At 47.6% G+C, this 19,484-nt stretch overlaps 1 protein-coding gene across 3 annotated transcripts in view; it reads right to left on the bottom strand.

Moving 5' to 3' along the window:
- The window catches only part of NEDD9 (neural precursor cell expressed, developmentally down-regulated 9), a 206,089-nt gene that overhangs the window by 132,470 nt on the left and 54,135 nt on the right, over window positions 1–19,484 (bottom strand). The window contains exon 2 of one of the 3 annotated variants that reach the window (XM_036255612.1): window positions 3,685–3,872. The exons of 1 other annotated variant lie outside the window; for it this stretch is intronic. The gene's annotated coding sequence lies outside the window, so the exon portion shown is untranslated. The remainder of the gene's footprint in view (window positions 1–3,684; window positions 3,873–19,484) is intronic. One more of the 3 variants, XM_036255613.1, reaches the window with a different exon arrangement.

Raw genomic sequence — 19,484 nt, 5'->3', positions numbered from 1 at the left:
CCATCTACAGCTCATGTACACGAGTCTGGGATTTAGAGAAAAGTGACTGTTAAAGATACAGGTTTTGGAGTCAGGAGCTTATAGCTCAGAGCGAGGGAATGTAGGACGTTGGATGGACAGAGTTTAGGACGTGAGGAAGAAAGGAAGATGGTGAGCCCCGGGGAACACCGCCCCTGAAGAACACAGAGGAGAAGGGCTGGAGACGGAGAAGGAAATTCAAAGGCTGTGCTGTTACAGAGAACAACAGGGGAAAGAATTTGAGAATTAGACTGTGAGCGTTCTTAAGGAAATACATTTCAATGGAATAATGGGGACAGATGCCAAATGCCACTGGTTTGAATAGTCAGTGAAAAGTCTCAGACAGTGAGTACAGTCTTCTCGGCCCAGAAACTTTACTGTAAAGAAATAGAGGTAGGAAACAGGAGGGGTAACATGAGCGATCACAGTGTTAGGCCCACTCCGTAGTGGCCAGTGCACAGAGAACAAAAAGGCACCTTTGACGGGTAATTTTATGTGTTAAATTGATTGGGCCATGGGGTGCCCACATATTTGGTCAAACACTATTCTAGGTGTTCCTGTGAGAATGATTTTGGATGAGATTAACATTTAAAATTTGTTTTCATCGATTTCAGAGAAAGGAAGGGAGAGGAAGAGAGAGAGAGAAACATGAATGAAAGAGAAACATCCATTGGCCTGCATCCTGCACATCTCCCGCTGGGGATCAAGCCCACAACCCCGGCATGTGCCCTCACTGGGAATCAAGCCAGCGACATCCTGGTGCCTGGGACAACACTCAACCAACTGAGCCACACCAGCTGGGCAAGAGTAACATTTAAATAACGAGACTGAGTACAACCGAGTGTCCTCCCTAACGTGGGTGGGCCCTATCCCATCGGTCACCGGATGAGTGAAACAAGAAGGCTGACTTTCTCTGAGTAAGAGAGACTCCTCCTGCCTGAGCGTCCACACATTGTCTTTTCCTGCTTTTAGACTCCAGGGAGACAGTGCTCTTCAGGGGCCTTCCAGCTTTCAGAATTATTTCAGATGATACCACCGGTTCTCTTGGTTCTCAGGCCTGTAGACTTGGACTGAAACTAGATCATTGGCTCTCTGGACCTCCAGCTGCCAACTCACTTGTAGATCTGAGGACGTGGCATCTTCGTAATTACAGAAGCCATCACTTCCTTATAATAGGCCATATATATGTGCTATTGCTTCTGTTTCTATGGAGAACCCTAATACAGCACAGAATGGAAAAGAAAAAAAAAAAAAGGAAATAAGGAAGTAAGGGTTAGTGAAAAAAAGTGTAGGGTGAAAGAAGTCTCTGAGAGCATATGTGCTGTGAAAATGTAGGGAGAAGGAGGGTGACTGTTTAGCTGTCTATAATCTCTGATGACATTGGTGACTCACTAATGTTACGTAATTAGAATGAGCCTTCAGACATTGCTGTCTTGGAGTTTCTCGTCTTGTAGAAGCAGGCCTCCTAGTTTGGCTTGTTTTCTTGTTACTTAGGACCTGTTGCTAGCATAAGGTCATACTTAGAACAGTGAATCCTCGGGAAGATTACTCAGAGACTTGGCTGCTTTCCTTCTGGCCAATTTGCCTTCAGGTCAAAAAAGAAACAACTCACTTTTCTAAAGTGGCATTACCCATCTCTGTGATATATGTCCTATAGGCCAGCCCTGAAATTTACATTTGTTTATTTTTTTGAGAATACTCATAAAAAAGAATATCTTGTTTTAAAATATGTAAAAATTTAAGTCTTATTCTAAAAACCTTCTTCAATAACCCAGTTTTTAGGAAACTACCTGCTGAACAGAAACAATAGCAGAGGTGACAATTTGTCCAGCTCATACTTAATTCATTATTGCCACAGTGACATGACAACCGCAGAACTAACCACCAGAGTGAATTAAATGGGAGATGTATTGGGCACTTAGAATTCATTTTGTTTCTGCTCTATTTTTATAATTCTTTTTGTTGTCATTTTAAAGTGACAAAGATAAACCATCTTATTTGTGCATGCAGCAGGTGCGATTTGGAACATCTGCCCAGCTGAACAAGATTGCTTGGTCGCGCTGCTCTTGCAGAGTGGTGGGTTCCAGACGTCAGTCTGGACAACATGCTGACACTGTACTGTTTAACAGCTGCCTGGACCTGGGGTGGGTGTCTGACCCAAGTTCAGAGTCAAAGTCCTTTGCACACACACTGAATCACTTACGCGGTCCCTCTCCAAGGGAGGGCTTGGAACATGGTGGCATTCCTGCCTTTGGTGCCCTGACATTTATCCTTGTCCTCACATGACCACCTCTCTTGCCTCCTTCCTTTCTCCCTGCCCCCCACCCCACCTCCACCAAGCTGACTTGAACTGTATTTTATTACTTGCAGCCAAGAGTACTCACTTATTCAGTTGTAATAAAATAATAAAAATATTCCCTCCTTGGGTTGTGTAATTAAAAACTGGGGCTTAGGAATTTCAATGGTAACAGCCATGGACAGTGCTCTGGGGAACCCAGTGTTCTAGTTAATTAACTGCCCATACCCTGTAACCCCCTCCTTATCCAAGAAAGCCTCAGGAACTAGTCCCAACAGGGACGGCCACAGCCGTTCACACTGTTGGTGGGGGCAAGGTCAGAGCGATGCCTGTGACCGGCAATTTGTCCGAATCTATCAGGATTACATGTGCATGTACCCATGGACCCAGGAAGGGTATTTGCAGGAATTTACGCCACAGATATTCTTGGACAGGTGCAAAAAGACACAGTGCAAGGTTACTTGGTAAAGCATTCTTGGTAACGGCATAATATCAGAAACAACCTAAATTTCTATTAATACAGAATTGGTCAAATAAATGATGGGAATCCATACAACTGGAGTACTGTGATGCTACAAAAAAGAATGAGTAAGGTCTCTATGCATGGAAAGATCTCTAAAATATGACGGTAAGTAAAAAGAGCAAGGTATGTAACAAGGGGTTTTGTAGGCTATCATTTGGGAGATAATATCCATTCAAATTTGCTTATATATACATTGGAGGGGGGAACCCTGGAAAGAGAAACAAATATATTAATACCAATAGTTTACTTGTGTGTATAAATCTGTGTATGGCGGTGGGTTGGGGCGGGGACTGGGCAGCTTAGATAGAAGACAGGAGTAGGAAAGAGACTTTAACTGTGTATCTCTTACGGTTTTAAATACTGTTATACTGTGTGTTGTCAACTCGTCAAAAGAAAAGGGGGAGGGAGAGGTTGTGGGAAAGGGGAGGGAAGAATTAGGAGGAGGAAGAGAAAGAGGGGCGAGGGAAGGAAGGAAGGAAGGTGTGTGTGTAGGAGAGAGAGAGAGAGAGACCAATGGGTGTCAACAAAGATATCTTTGTTTTATCAGAATCTGTTCTTTGTAAAGAAAATATTTGAAACTGCTTTCTCTCAAGCAGGAGACACGGGGGAACAGAGCCCCGTGGCCGCGGCCGCCTCATTGTGTCCTGTTGGTCCCCACGTGGCAGGGTCTCCGCGGAGCTAGAATCTCTGCCATCTCGAGCTACGTCCCCCTCATCCAGACTACCTTCCCCTTGCTGGAGGAGAGGAACCCCAGATTCCGGGAAGCATTATAGGAATAAGACTGAAAATATCTTCCCTGTGGATAAAGTCTATTATTTCTCAATTCCACAATGGAAAAGACGCGTACGTTTTTACCATGTCCGAAGAGAGAAAACAGTACCTCGAAACGCGCACTAAGGACAGTAACCTTCAATTGCCGTTGTTTTGGATAGAGCTGTTCCCAGAGGAGTGGCTTCCTCTTCCGCATGACCAATGACACAGCCTGAAGAAAGCACCTATGGGTTTACTTGGGACCGGCCCAGGTGGTGTTGACGGCTAAAATACAGGACACCGAGTGAAATGTGAATTCCAGATAAACAACAAATAGTTTATATACTAGAAATACATGCTAAAAACAATACTAAGAGTTATTCATTGTGTATCTGAAATTCAAACGTCACTGGGTGTCCTAGTTTTTATTTTGCGAAATCCATCGACCCCAGGCCCCAGGGACTGGCCTTGGAGAGGAAGGCCTGGCGGCCACGGCCATGGTGTACGTCACAGTGGGAGGCCCACGGTTTCTGTCATCCCAAGGAAGTGACAACCAAACACCCACTCCTCCGAGTCAGTCAGACGACCCGACACCAGATTGACTGCTGTGCCACCTCTGGTCCTACCTGACAGTGAAGACCATCCAGTCCCCCTGCTGCTCCAGGTCCCATGGATAAAACAGGAGTGCTCCCTTCACGTGGACACGTGAGTTTTATTGCTCTATTGTCAGGACAATTGTTTGATGTTGTGTTTCTTATTCTCGTTAACCCTTACCGGAGGATATTTTTTCCATTGATTTTTAGAGAGAGTGGAAAGGAGGGAAGGAGAGAGAGAAACATCGATGTAAGAGAGACACATTGATTGGTTGCTTCCCACATGCTCCCCCTCCCCCCGACTGGGGCCAGGGATGGAACCTGCAACCTGCTCTTGACCAGGAATTGAACCCATGACCCGATGGTGCATGGGTCAACGCTCTACCCACTGAGCCATGCCACCCAGGGCTTGACTTTGTGTTTCTAACAGGAAATATGGATTTGTGCTTCTCTCCTAAATTTTCTCACCTGGGTTGCCTACTCTCATGACCTAAAAGGACAGAATGACAGTATCTGAAATTAAGTTGAGACATTCCCTCCTGATAATCAGAATATGGTCCAAGACATCCCCTTCCAGGTGTGAAGGTACCTGGCAAGCCTTGGGTGTGGCAGTCACTAAGTGAACATGGGGTGAGAGCAAAGGGGAATGGGCCATTGTGACAGCTGCATCTTCTGGGGGGAAGTGGGTGTTCTAACGAAACATCGCCCCAGCAGCAGAGACTATCTTTCTAGTTATGAGGTGACCTGGTCAGGTGCTATCCGTGACCCCTGTCAGAGAAAGGGAGCCAGCCCGTCCTCAGAGATGTCGGTCCTTAATCTGCCTTCACTGATTCAAGGCACCGAACATGCTCATGAAAGACCTCAGCTCTCCTCCTCCTTCACAGAGGACAGTCCTGCACATGGGAAGATCTCTTGCAATGTATGCCTTTGGGCTACATGCAGTCTACGTGAGCGGCCAGCTCTGTGGTTACAACACACACAATGACAATGACATAATGATAATGAACACGGTTCCCAGCACCCCGCCTCCCAGGCGCAGAAGAGATGTATAAACCCACAAATGATGGGCTTGTCTTCTCTGAACATTGGTCCTCCCAGGTTCCAGCTTGGGGGGTCCACAGCATGTCTTCTGAAGGGTGTATCGGATCAGAGGCACAAGTATGAATAGGGTTTGGCTTTTCTGGGAAAGGGGGGCTCACCAAGTGAAAGCCAGAGTCACCAAAAGCTCTGGTTTGAATAGAGAAGAACCACCCCTAAGTCATGACTCAGAGACACTGAGTTGTCCACACACCACACACCGCGTGGGTGAAGAGCTGGGGAGGTTGCATCCCCGAGACTGAAGTTAAAGTGCACGGAACCCGGTGAGGTTTCTAGGACAGACACACAATTGCTCGCAAACAAGTTGCAGGCACAATGAGCCGCATTTTGTGTTTCTTTGCAGGTTTTCTCTTTGGTCTCTCAAGGGAGCCCAGAGAAACTCAAGTCTGAAACTCAAACCTGACTCAGGCATTATTTTCCCTTAAATTAGATCTAAACCTCAGGAGATCTGGATTATTCACCGAATTCTAATGGGAACAGAACCCTCTACATGTTATTCTCACTGTGTTTTGCTAATATTTTTCACTGGAAACATCATACCAAGATGTTGTGGACCCTTTATTTTCCCCGCTTATTTGGAAGCTAAAGGGGGCAGACGTCCAGCTTCTGGGTTGATCCGGGTTTTTCATGGTCTAGCCAGGGTGGGCAGAGGATTCCAGGAAAAGTCTCAGGGAGGCCAAGAATTTCTGAAAGTGTCTGTGGATGACAGATGCAATGTTACTGGGCTAATTCCCATAACTGAACTGGGCTGATGGAAGTGCTTTGTGATTTACTGGCTGATGGTGGCCTGGGTCCTGGCACCCGAGGCCTGAGCTGGTGGAACCCTCTGGCCTTTCAAACGCTCTTGGCCGCAGAGAAGCAGGCAAGGTTCGGGGGCATCCAACGGGGCCCGAAGTTTTGCACCCAGTATTGCTAGTCAGACACCGGGCTGAGCCTGCAGGCTGTGAGAGGGAGCCCAGAGAGCTTTCAGCCTCTCCCCCCTTCTCTCTACCTCTCTCCCCCTTCTCTCTACCTCTGTCTCCCCTCCTCCCCTTCCCCAACAGCTCACCAGAAACCCCGGCGTAACGGAGCAGGATGGAGTCCAGTGTTTCTCAGGTGAGACCCACAGACCACCTGCATCAGAATCACAGGAAACACTTGCTTCAAATCCCAATCTGAAGGCTTGCTCTAGACTTACCTACTGAGTCTCTGTGGGGAGGCCTGGGAACCTGCATTGTTCACCAATACCCCCAGGTGATTCCTATATGCACTCAAGTTGAGAAGCATTGGTAGGCGGGAAAAGATCTGAGATTGGCAGCCAATCCATTTACTTCCTGGGTGGTCCTAGGCAGGTTACTTATTAACTCCCAGTCTCATTTTTCCATTTGTAAAAATGGATACGCTATTTTATAGGGATTATTATTTTTTCTCTTTGAGGATTAAATGAGATAAGACATACAGTGATACCTCGGTTCTCGAACATAATTCGTTCCAGGAGGACGGTCGAGAACCGAATTGTTCGAGAACCGAAGCAATGAAACCCAATAGGAAAGCGTGACTCCACAAAGCGTGACTCTCTCTCTGCGCTCACACTGATGACGCAAGCAAGGCGCGCTGGGCCGAATGAACGCCATTCGGCTCAACTCGGCTCATCTCGGAAGTTCGAGTTCCAAATATTTGTTCGGATTCCGAGACAAAAGTTTCTCAAATCTCCATTTGATCGAAAACCGAGGCGTTCGAGAACCGAGGTATCACTGTATACAGGACAGGCAAAAACTGAGTTCTTGCTACATATTGGAACCTAGTACTGTAATATAGAAAAGGTGAGCTAACAAAATCTTTGTAGACCTCAAGATATATATATATTTTGCAGCAATTTTCAAAGGCTTATGTAACTTTTTTTTTTTTTTTTTGCATTTATCTTCAGGTAGAGTGGGAGGAAGAGAGGAGGGGAGAGAGAGAGAAACATAAATGTGAGAGAGACACATCTACTGGTTGCCACCCATACTGTCCCAACCGGGGCCGGGGACAAACTGCAACCAAGGTACGTGCTCTTAGTGGGAACCAAACCTGGGACTCTCTGGTCCACAGGCGGACGCTCCAACCGCTGAGCCAAACCGGCCAGGGCTGTGTAACTCTTTTGAATGGACACAGAGCAAGGAGACTTACCCACCAGGGGCTCTACTACCCACTAAGGCCTTACGGACATACCCAGGAGTGGGGGATATAGTGCCAAAAGGAAGACGTGGTGATAAAAAGAGACATGTTCAGAAAAGCAGACACAGACTAACATAAAAGTGAAAAAGTAAGTCCAGTGAGGACACATGGTGAGAGCGGTACCTTCTTATTTTAAAATTTTTTTTTTACCCTCACCTGAGGACATTTTTTCATTTCTTGTTCAGATAGAGTGGGAGGGAGAGAGAGGAAGAGAGAGAGAAACATCGACATGAAAGGGACACATTGAGTGGCTGCCACCTGCACAACCCAACCAGGGCTGGGGACAAACTGCAACCAAGGTACGTGCCCTTAGCAGGAACCGAACCCGGGTCTCTCTGGACCTCAGTCCGATGCTCTACCCTCTGAGTCAAACCAGCCAGGGCAAGAGAGCGGTACCTTCTACACACATGTTCCTCAGCGGGGCCCACGTGCTCCACGTCACCGATTCTCACCGAGGGCCACTATGTCACCCCCAGGGACAGTGGGCAATGTCTGGAGATGTTTTTGACTGTCACAACATGGGGAGGAGTAGTACTGTTCTCTAGTGGGCAGAGGTCCGAGAGGCTGCTAAACACCCCACAGCGCAGAGGACGGTTTCCCGCAGCAGAGAATGTGGCTCAAACTGTTGCTAGTGCCAAGGCTGAGAAACCCTGCTCTCAGCCACCACTGAGGATCGAGCCATGAGCCATGGAAGGAGGCCTCCAGGGGTTAGGTGCCTCCCGGGTGACAGCCACCTGCTGCTGTGCTGTGAAGTCTCACAGGAGAACAACGGGACCCAGAGTGCTGCAAGCTGGCAGGTCACCAGTCCCAGGTGTGTGCTCGACGCAGCCAGTGTCCCCTCGTTTGAAACGATCGGGAAAAGCCTTCTGTAGCCCTCCGGAAACGCAGAGGTGCTGTTCTCTGCAGGAGAGGGAGGAGGCTGTCTCAGTCCCGGCAACAGCCTTGCTGTTTCCAGGAGGGACGAGCAGCAACAAGGAACTAGGAGGCCGGTGTCAGCAGGCTTGCCGCCCTACGGGGTCGCTGTCAGATCCACGTGGTCTTTGGTTTATGAAAACCCTTTGTTAGTATCCCGCTTTCTTTGGCAGTTCTCTCCGGTGCTTCCAGTTCCAGGGCCCTGGTGAACCAGCTTGCCCCTTTCCTCCCCTCCATCCCCTGTCTCTTCTGACTGCTCTCTCCTGGCCCGGCTTCTGCTCTGGGGCTATGCTTTGCTTGCCCCGGACTTGTCCTGTCGAGCTCCACTGTGTGCAGACCCAGCTCCCCAGCTATCGTGTCACCATTTTCACACGTGTTGCCTTCCTGCGTGCAGGGCCCGTGCCAAGGCGTGTGACCTGTGCAGTTGCACGGGACTCCATGCTTAGAAACCCCATGCTGGGGTCAACACTCTGCTGTCACTATATTACTGCTCGTCATAGAGTTTGGAAGTTGAATTGTGTAAGTGAATTCCGATGGGACAACCGAGTGTGCGCAAGAACTGAGCAGACACAGGCAGTTCGAGAGTCTGCCCTCTCTCCTACCCATTCTCCGGGGGCGCTCGCCGTGGGCTCAGATTCCGAGTGGAGATCAAAGCAAATGCAAGCTGAGTGTGTTGTGTTTAGGACTAAGGAAGTGGGCGTGGGGGGAGGTGCCAACAGCCCCGAGACGGCACCCTTGACATTTGCACCAAAACTTGCTTCAGACACAGAAGGCAGGGGCATTCTAAGACACAGGAACGACCAAGGACCCTCGCACAGTCTCGCTTTCTCGTGTTATTTCACCGTGCTAGCTCACCGCTTGACTTGTGCTAAAAATGGGCAATAGATAAGGCAACCCATGAGTTCCTTTTCTTTCAATCCCTCCTTACTCTTCTGTGAGCTAAAGGTAGAGATTGTCAGTAAAATATGCATATCACGAAATTAAATAAAAGCAGCTGAGTTCGTTTTACGCAGCTTTCCCACTCTTAGGGTAGGAATAAAATATGCAAATTGTGTAATTTTGGTGATTAGCATGCGAGGTAAATTGCTCTTATATTTGCATTTAAAACAGCCATCACACAATAGAGGTGGAAGGTAAAATTCATGCTCATAATATACCATTTAAAATTTAAATTTTTCTTAGAGTGGCATTAAATAGAAAAAAATTTTAAAAAGCCATGACAAAGGAAGAGAGAGACTGTGGAAGAAAGGAAAAAGCTGTTCTGTCGATAGCTGTAATAGCTCTGTTTTTAGAAAGAGGTGCCCCTAGTTTCATTTTGCCCTGGGCCTGCATGTGTCCTGTCCCTTCCTAACGCCAGACTGGTGTCTCTTTGTCGTCACCCGCACTCAGGCTATAGGAACCAGCGAGCCTGTGTGCACAGACAGCAGGTGGCACCTGGGAACTGATGCTCCTAGGGCCAGTGCTGAGCCTGTGCCCATTGGTTAGCCCTCAGGACAGCCTTGGGATGTGGCCTAAACGAACTCTCAGTTCCCTGTGGGGTTGACCTAAGTAACCCTTGATACACCTTTGCCTTGCGTGTCCTTTACCTTCCTGGTCCCACCTCCTCACTCCTTACAGTTTTTCCTGGGGCGATTTTCAAAACAACTACTTTTATTCAACTCAAACTCACCTGTTCTCCTGTTCTGTAGTCTGTCTGTGCCAAGGGCATTGGTCTTGTGAGGCGTCAGTGGTAGATGGCAATCAACTGGTGGGGTAGATAATTTAACACTATAGACATTCCCAAGGGAGTCTTCTAGAAATGTTGGGTTTTGAGGTTTATACTGAAACTTTTGATACAAAAATCTTTCCATGCAGGTCAAAGGGACTTTGGAAAGCATTTTGGAGAGAAGGTGCATCGTGGGCCCCTCTATCACCAAGCAGTGTTCTGGTGGAACAGACCGAGCCCTCAGTGAGTGAGACCAGATGGTTCGGACCCCAGGAAAATGTGCTCTTTCCCTAACGAGCATCCTGGTGCCGCTGGCCCTGGCTCTGCTTGCTTTGGTAGGGGAACGGAAAAGAAAAGTTACAAACCCCGGGCTTTGTTTTACCTTAATTGATTAGTCATAATCTATTCTGTAAGAACTGGATTGGAACCAAAACAAAACTTGTATCTTTTTCCACTCACTTAGGTACACAGCTGTTTAACCTGAACATCTCGGACTGCCTTTCATCTCTGCTTGGAGAATTATTTAATCCTCATCTGAGGATATGCTTATTGATGTTTAGAGAGAGGGGAAAAGAGAGAGAGAAACATAGGTGTGAAAAGGAATATTGATTGGATGTCTTCTGTACTTGCCCTGACCAAGGATTGAACCTGAAGTCTAGTTATTTGTCTTGACCGACTCAAACCTGAAACTGTTTAGTATATGGGATGACACTCCAACCAACTGAGCCACACTGGCCAGGACTGGATAATTTTTTTTCTTTATTAATTTTTAGAGAGAGAAGGGAGAGGGAGAGAGAGAGAGAAACACTGATGAGAGAGAACATCGATTGGCTGCCTCCTGCATGCCCCCCCCCCTGGGGATCGGGCCCACAACCTGGGCACGTGCCCTGACCAGGAATCAAACTGGCGACCTCCTGGTGCATGGGTCAATGCTCAACCACTGAGCCACACCGGCCAGGCTGGGCTGGAGAATTTTGATTCATGCTTCAATATTCAGTGCAAATGCCAATAGTCTGTCTTTCCCATGCCACATAATATCCTCACATAAGTACTTGCATGTATATTTGCTATCGCCCTTAGATTATAAGAACTTCCAGTCAGAATATTTATCTTATTCATATTTGAAGCCCCACAGCCTTGTACAACACTTGGCACATAACTGATGTCAAAGCATTTGATTAAATAACAGTGATGGAGCTAGTGTGCACCAGGCACAATGCTAAGTTCCTTACATGCACTATTTTTTTTTTTTTTAATCCTCACCCGAGGATATTTTTCCATTTTTTGTTCAGATAGAGCGGGAGGGAGAGAGAGGAAGAGAGAGAAAGAGAAGCATCGACGTGAAGGGACACATCGAGTGGCTGCCACCCGCACGACCAACCAGGGCCGGGGACAAACTGTAACTGAGGTATGTGCCCTTAGCGGGAACCGAACCCGGGTCTCTCTGTACCGCAGGCCAACGCTCCAACCGCTGCGCCAAACCGGCCAGGGCCTTACATGCACTATTGTATTCACTCTTCAGTATGAGGTGGGTACTGGTATCCTCATTTTACAATTGGGGAAACCGAGGCCAAGGGAGGTTAAGTAACTTGCCTGAGATCACACAGCTTCCAAACAGTAGAACAGAGTCAAGCCTCAGTTTGGCAGGAAGAGTGCTCATTAGACAGGCAGACTTGTCTGTACAATGGCCTCTTAAGTAAATAGTTTAGCAAAGTTCTTTATATTAAAAAGGAGCCATTTTTATTTCCCAACTCTGTGTGGAATCAATTTCCATTTTAGCCAGTTTCTCCCACGGTCACTGAGCTTTGTTATCAGGAGATCTGTTACACAGGTATTTAGTTCTGGTGCAGGGTAAAGGCAATGAAGAAACCCAGCACAGCTGCAAACCCAGTTCCTCCGAGATCACGATTATAGCTTGCTACGGGACCGACCACAATTGCATTGTATGTTTCCGGCATGTAAGAATTCTTGAGGGTGGTACTGATAGACCAATGAAAGACACTGGTATTTTTGGCCCCATGGGGCAGACAAGGGAAAGGGATTTTAGTTTGTTATGAGAAACACTTTCTTGCTTATACTTAACTTTTATTGTTCACAAAGGATTTCAAAGTATTACCAAAGAAAACGAACACCATACTTGAGTCATCTGGACATAATGGACTTTCATAGCCTAACGGGTGGTGTTCATTGTATTTCCTTTCAATCCAGCATGGTATCATTAAAAGGAAAAAAAAAATCACAAAAATTCATCAGCTTTCCTGCCCTGCCCTCCTCCAGCCTTTGTCACTGAGAACGTGGGAACACATGGGTGGCTGGACAAGGCTTGGTCAAGGCTTGACTGGGACCCAGTTGATCCTGCGTCTTGCGTCTTCTCCCTCTTAGGAACCAAAGGCCCGCAGCTTGGGCGATCTGGATGTGGAGCTGTCATCTGCTGCCGCCCAAACTTTGCAGATGACTAAGTTGTGAAAACATGAAAAATGAAATCAGATAGAAGGAAACATTTTGAGAACCCTTTATAATGTCAATGAAGTTTTGGGCAAAAAGAAAAAAAAATCCTTCCTATTTTAATATACCCATGAGTCTTATTTAAAGTAAACTGAAGAGGCCCTGGCTGGTTTGGCTCAGCGGTTAGCGTTGGCCTGCGGTCCAGAGAGACCCCCTAAGGGCACATACCTTGGTTGCAGTTTGTCCCCGGCCCTGGTTGGTCGTGCGGGTGGCAGCCACTCGATGTGTCCCTTTCACGTCAATGTTTCTCGCTCTCCTCCTCTCTCTCCTTCCCACTCTATCTGAACAAAAAATGGAAAAATGTCCTCGAGTGAGAATAAAAATAAATAAATAAATAAAAATAAAGCAAACTGAAGAGTTCTTTTTTCTTTTAATCCTCATCCAAGGGCATTTTTGCCTTTATCTTCAGATAGAGCAGGAGGGAGAGAGGGAGGAAGAGAGAGAGAAACATCGATGGGAGAGAGACACATCAAGTGGCTGCCACCCACACAACCCCTTGGGGTCGGGGACAAACTGCAACCAAGTTACATGCTTTTAGCGGGAACCGAACCCGGGACTCTCCGGTCTGCGGGCCAATGCTCTAACTGCTGAGCCAAACCGGCCAGGGCTAAACTGAAGAGTTCTGATGCCATTTTTGAAAATGATAAGAGCTGATGGATCTCCTTCAGTATCTTCACAATCAACAAATATGCCTGCAGGTTGAAAACCACTTGATTAAATGATGTATTAGCTCATCTCCAGTTCTAACTTTCTCTGGTCACCTGATAACTTTAGTGGTTTCACTCTTAAGGTACAGACACACACAGAGAGAGAGGATGGAAAATGAGAGAGGGTCAGCTAGGAGTCTGAAGCTACTTGCCATTAGTATGGGTCTGGGGAGGGAACCTACATGAGGATGTTAGTTGAGGAGGAGATCCCCTAATATGAAGGCACCTCTCCCGCAGAGAGAAAAGAAGATGCGTTGCCTTGGGGGCAAATTTCCTCCCACCTTAAGTCCACTTGCTCCACACCTGGGAGAGTTCTTAGAGAGTATTTACAGTACTAGGAGGTCAACAGGGAGCAGGAATAGAATGGCTATGTAGCCAGTCATTCTCTTCTCCTGTCTTCCACCCAATACGGTCTCACTGTAGGGGAAGAAATGGGGCAGTCAGAACCCATCCACAAATCTATCACAGTGGGTCTCAGATCTGAAGTCTGCAGAATCAGCTAACAGAAGAAATAAAGGACTAGTCTGCTGCCTAAATCCATGGGTAGAGCTAACATTCTGATATCTAAAGCAATAAACTTGCAATGTGCCCAGTGGGGGCAGTGCTACCCACCAAGTGTTGTTGGAAAATGCATGTGTGACAGTGACGGAAGGTAGACACCACTAGCATTTTGTGCCCAGAATCTGGGGACACCAAATGCCTTGCTGTGAGCCAGAGACGCACCCACAATGAAGAGTCATCACACCCAAAATGTTAAGAGCATTTCTGCCCAGAAACACTAAATAAAAGAGTGGGCTTTTAATCCTTATATGTAAATAATTATTTAGACCCTATAAGTAGGTTCAAATCACACCGGATGACCTCTTGTCATGCCAGACAATTGAGCAGAGCTTCCTGATGGAACACATTAATTCTGAGAGCCCCTGGATAAAAGGAGAGACAAGGGGTCACCTCAGAAGACACGGTACAATTCATCCTCACTGCAAGCTAAAGTATATAATGTTTTTTGTGGGGCGGTTTCTCTTTTCTCTTAATGTTGACAAAATTGTCGAATCATCATCTTCATGTACTTATGAGATGATTGACATTGTCTCTCAAAACAGAAAAACAACTTAAGCTAAATCTAAAATGCAAGTATGCAGCCAACAAGCAGTCCTCTGTCTCTGCTTTGCCTTCTATGGTAAACTTGAACTTCTCCTGAGTTTGGTTCCATTCATTCCAGCTAGAAGTGTCTGGCGAATAAACTGTTCACCAGTCTTCCCATGGAACGGTCCACTGAGTTCTGCTGTGAGTTAGTGGCCCAGGGGGAGCAGGCCAGGAGCTCCCTCTCCGTCAGATGCCTCCTAAAAGGAAAGAGGTCACTGACAACCCCCAAAGGAGGCTGTGGCCATAAATATTTCAGAATTCGATTTCCTTAGAATCTTAAATAATGAAAAACATTTGCTGGTTTAAGACTGTTAAGCCCTCCCATCTCTGGGTTCATGCTCCAATGTCTTGCTGCAGGATTCCATGGCGAGGCGCAGGCATGGCAGTCAGGGGGAGGGCGCACCCCAGAGAACCTCGCCTGGCCCAGAGAGATGTGCTGAGCTCCCCAGAGGGCCCTAGGACAGAAACACAAATTCGGCCTCGCACGTGTCCAAGGCCTGTGCAAGGGCAAACATCTTTATGACACTGGTCCTGGGAAGAGAGACCCAGCCTGGGATTAGAATTTACAGCCGACAAGCTGTTGATGAAGCAGCAATGGCCATTCAGAGCACAAGTGGCCACTTTGGGGACAGGCAGCTTAGCACACCAGGCTGGAAATCTCCGAGTGGAGCCGGGGGCAACCCCTTCACCTTTGCTGGAATAAGTTCATTCACCCCATAATCTGTCCCTTGGGCCTTTTCTCCGCTTTCCTGCGGCTTTATAGTCTCCTCCCTGCCGTTCTTTAGGGCTTCAACACACATGACAATTTAGCATCAAGGGAATTCCCAAGACCAGGCGAAGAATCTTTCTTGGCTATAAATGTCATTCTAAAATTCTTCTCATCTGTAATGCTTCAAGAACACTTGAAATATGTACGGCCTGCCGGCTGCAGCATCCCCACCCTCTAAGGGCTCACAACTCCCTGAACCCATCGAGCCCACTAGCCCGCAGACAGACACCCTCTCCAACCCCTAAAGCATCAGCGGACTTCAGTGCAGTGATTCTCAACTGGGAGCAGTGTTGTCCCCTAGGAGACACTGGGGGTGTGTGTGGGGGGGTGTTAGTAGCACATAGGGGGTAGAGGGCTGAGATGCTTCTAAATGCCCTGCAGTGCACAGGGCAGGCCCACAGCAGAGGAGGGCCCGGTCAGCATCAGGTGCCCAGCCTGAGAAGCCCCGCGTCCGGGCAGTGGGTAGACCACTCTGCATAGGTCAAAACAGTGATCGTCTAACCCTGCACTGCCCACCGGAACTTTCTATGATAATGGGAATGGTCAATATCTATGCTGTCCAATACATTAGCCACGAGAGACATGTGGTTATTTCACACTTGAAATGTGGCCATTGTGACTAACAAAGTGAAATTTTTTTTTAATCCTCACCTGAGGATATATTTTTCCATTTATTTTCGGATAGAGTGGGAGGGAGATATCTATCTATCTATCTATCTATCTAAATATATATATCTATATATATATATATATATATATAGAGAGAGAGAGAGAGAGAGAGAAAGATTGATGTGAGAGGGACACATCAATTTGTTGCCACCCGCACAACCCCGACCAGGGCTGGGGATGAATCACAACCAAGGTTCGTGCCCTTATTCGGAATCGAACCCGAGACTCATTGGTCCGCGGGTGGACGCTCCAACTGCTGAGCCAAACCAGTCAGGGTAACAAAGCGAATTTTTAATTTAATTTAATTTTATCAATTCAATTTCCATCATCCCAAGCAGACAGTGACGACCACAGGAGCCGGCGCAGGTCCCTAGGCCAGCAGCGTGGAGGCGATCCGTCTGAGATACCTGCCCGCGCAGCTCGCTCCCCCGTCTGCAGTGAGAATTCCACGGTAGACACACCTGCCCTATCAGAACTTCCACGGTAGACACACCTGCCCTATCAGAACTTCCACGGTAGACACACCTGCCCTATCAGAACTAAGACTCTGACTCATATTGATATGACATCACCCTGGGAATGACCTAGCACAGGACCAAGGTGAGCCTGTTTCCTGCCCCTTCTCTACCTGCCTTTCAGCACTTAGGCCAAATCTCCAAGCAGTGAAATAGTACGGTGCCCCCTCCCACGGGGAAGCCAAACAAAAGGAATACTAAGCCACGAGACGCAGAATGGTTTTTCCTTTACTCTGAGGATAAAATTCGGGAGGAGTCCATCAAAGCCGTGCTCTTCTGATTTCTGCTGGTGCCCTAAGCATGTAAGTGCCTCCTTGTTAATCTAGCCCCATTTTAGGTCCTATTTTCTATGCAACTCATTGAATACCATGTTCACTGCATACATTTTGATATATGGAATTTTGTTGTTGTTAATCCTCATCGGAGGATACTTTTTCATTGATTTTTTATTTTTAGAGAGAGAGAGGCAGAGAGAGAGAGACAGACATCAATGTGAGAGAGACATATTGATTGGTTGCCTCCCACATGACCCTGAACAAGGCCAGGGATTGAACCTTCAACCCAGGTACATGCATGCCTTTGACAGGAATTGAACCCATGACCCTTCAGTCTGCAAGCCGATGCTCTAACCGCTGACCTAAACAGGACAGGGCCATACTTAGAATATTGCATAGTTTAGCGTGGAGGCTTCTAGAGAAGGAAATCACCCACCTCACTTGGTAAGTTACTATATTTCTAGAGATGGGGAATGAATAACTAAACCCAAACCCTTTCTCCCTACATGTTGGTTTTACAGGGCTCAGACTGGAGCTCCTGGGGGCATCAGATTTAGGGATTCTCCTGGGAAACAGTGGCGATCGGGCCGAAAGAGTAAGCCCACCAAAATTATGACAATGACGAGGGAACTGTGGTATGAGCTAAACGATGAGCATTCTTCTGCCCAGAAAGACACACTTCGAGAGGCGGGCGTGACTGAGCTGCGAGCATTTGTTCACACATCGATGTCTTGTCTGGGTGAACATGGCAGGAGGAAGAGGGCTGTGGGGGATGGAGAGGAATGTAGGAGTGTGAAAGGAAGTGTTCTTGTCCCAGTCAGCTTTGGTCACGGTAAGGAAAATACCTCTGAGTGCTTAAAAAAAACAGAAACGTATTCCTCGGTCTGGAGCCTGGACAGTCCAAGATGAGGCACCAGCAGGTTCGGTGCCTGGTGGAGCCCTCTTCCTGGTTCACAGACACCTCGTGGTGTCCTCACATGGCTCAAAGGACGAGAGCTCTCTGGGGTCTCTTCAGTAGGAGCGTTAATCCCGTTATGAGGACTCCACCCTGATGACCTAATCACCCCCCAAAGGCCCCACCTCTGGACACCATCACGCTGGGGATTAAGCTTCAAACAGAAGGGGGAGGGGCACAAACATTAATTCTGTCGGTTACTTAATACAGTGTGGTGGGGGGTAGTGTGTGTGTGTGTGTGGGGGGGGTTAGGAGCCTGTTATGCCAATGACAAAAGTTGTCAAAACAAAGAGCTCCAAAGATGTTTAAATGTAAAACGATAGTTCCAAAATTAATTCTCCGCTAGAGGAAATTAGAGTGTTCAAGGCCAATCTGCTGAGATAAGCACAGAGAAGTGCTCCATCTCCTTCCCTCCGTGACCCCGGTGCCGTTCTCCAAAATGGGACACCAGGCCAGTCTTGCCGAGAAGTCCTTCGGTTTATTTCACTTGGCTGCTCTCGCTAAACCTTGTAACTGAGTTTGCAGTCTGCCCACATTTGACACGAGCATGTTTTCCATGAGTGCTGGAACAGGCTGAGACCCTCGGTGCCTCCCTGGGTGCAGATGGCAGCGTCTCGGGCAGCAGCAAGCCCAGACACATGGTGGGGGGCTGCCGTTCAGACGCGCCAAGAGCTGTTTTTAACTGATCCCCTCTAAGTCAGAGTGCGACGGCTGATTATTGGGTCAACAGACATGAAAAGCGTTGTCAATTGGCCCAAGTTTGAACCAGAAGCAACATGTCTTTCATGATAAAAGAAGGGAGATTAAAAGCAATGTTGGTAACAGTGAGCACCATTTGAGGGTCTTTCCCTCCCCCCCCCAAAATGTATGCTTTACCTTCATAGAAACAGTAAGGCAATAAGACCTATACAATGCCCTTTGTCTTTTTTCAACCCACGGTTATAAACCCTGAGATACCTTGCATTTCCATTATAAGAACTGTAAGGTAGGGTTCTCCATCAGACTTAACACGGTGACACTCACGTGTAGTGGGGCAGTGACCACTGGTGCAAGAAATACTTTACTGACTGCGAATTTGACATTCTTTCCTTTCTGGAAATCTTTATAATTCATCAGTGGCTCTCCACTGCCTCCAGGGCGGGGGGTCCCTGGTAGTATGGTTACCTCTCATCTTTGCTCCTGGCACATGGAGATGCTTCCTGTTCTTCAAACGTTCCACCTTCTCTTAGAACCCCACTCCCTTGCTGCGCCCTCGAAACCCTGTGCATCTTCTCTATGGAGCCAACCTCGACACCCCTTGAATTAGGCTCTCCTCTGTGCTCTGTGTCTGGCTTCATTAGAGCACACACCACGTCCTGTTGACATCAGCTCCCACCTCCACTGTGAGACCCTGCTTCCCCAGTGCCCAGCACAGTGCCAGGCACAAAGTCGGAGCAGGTCAGTGTGTGCCTGGTGGTGGCAGGGATGACTTTCAGTGGACTGTAAACGAAGAGCATTTCAACACAGGCACATCCCCTATTTTCTCTTTGGCAGAATAAATGCTATTAGAGCAGTAAGTAGTCCCTGCATATTGGCCCCACGTAAAGATATAGTCTAAACCCATGGCTTCCTTAAAGACAAATGAAAAGAAAAAGTAAGAACAGAAACAGTCCATACACTTCAGAAAAAAGGAAAGGGAAGGAGGAAAGAATGGAAGGAAGGAAGGGAGGAAAAGAGGGAGGGGAGGAGGGAGGGAGGGAGAGAAGGAAGGAGGGAGGGGAGGAGGGAGGGAAGGAAGAGGGAGGGGGAGGGAGGGAGGGAGGACTTTCCTTCTGAACTGCTACCTCAGGTGCCAGTGACTATTTATATTTTG

This window comes from Molossus molossus, unplaced genomic scaffold (genome assembly GCF_014108415.1).
Source record: "Molossus molossus isolate mMolMol1 unplaced genomic scaffold, mMolMol1.p scaffold_m16_p_12, whole genome shotgun sequence".
Classification (NCBI taxonomy): domain Eukaryota; kingdom Metazoa; phylum Chordata; class Mammalia; order Chiroptera; family Molossidae; genus Molossus; species Molossus molossus.
This window is presented reverse-complemented; position numbering and strand designations above follow the sequence as displayed.